This window comes from Monopterus albus, unplaced genomic scaffold (assembly GCF_001952655.1).
Source record: "Monopterus albus unplaced genomic scaffold, M_albus_1.0 scaffold188.1, whole genome shotgun sequence".
Lineage (NCBI taxonomy): Eukaryota > Metazoa > Chordata > Actinopteri > Synbranchiformes > Synbranchidae > Monopterus > Monopterus albus.
Genome location: NW_018128068.1, coordinates 509366 through 509791, shown reverse-complemented (window position 1 = coordinate 509791; position 426 = coordinate 509366). Strand labels below are relative to the sequence as shown.

Genomic DNA, 426 nt, shown 5'->3' with positions numbered 1-426 from the left:
GGGCGGCCAACTCTGTGGATGGAGAAGCTGTTCAACTGAACATGAAGCATGCTGCCCGGCCACATCAGCAGTAGCAGGTAACAGGGGAGAAGAGGATGGAGTGAAAAGGAGGAGGGAATAAGGAAATTCATAAATGTTTGTTTTCATAAATACACTGAATAACCATGACGCACAGACAGAGACAGCATTTAGCCCATGTTTAGCAAGCACTTTTAGCCAAAAAAAGAGCCCTTTTCATTAATTTTGACCTGAGCCTCCCCTGGGTCTCATACACTGGGGGTCTGTTTTTCCTCCACCTCTACTAGTTAGTTTACAATCATTCTTCCCCCATTGCTCTACATTCCACAGTGGAACTAGGTCAGGAGGACTAAGACTTTGCTTGAGGCAGAAAGAAAGTAAAAATCCTGTGTACCTCAGTCAGCAGGA

At 45.3% G+C, this 426-nt stretch overlaps 1 protein-coding gene across 1 annotated transcript in view; it reads right to left on the bottom strand.

Annotated features, from left to right (window-relative positions):
* Window positions 1-426, bottom strand: part of snx17 (sorting nexin 17) — a 20877-nt gene that overhangs the window by 6233 nt on the left and 14218 nt on the right.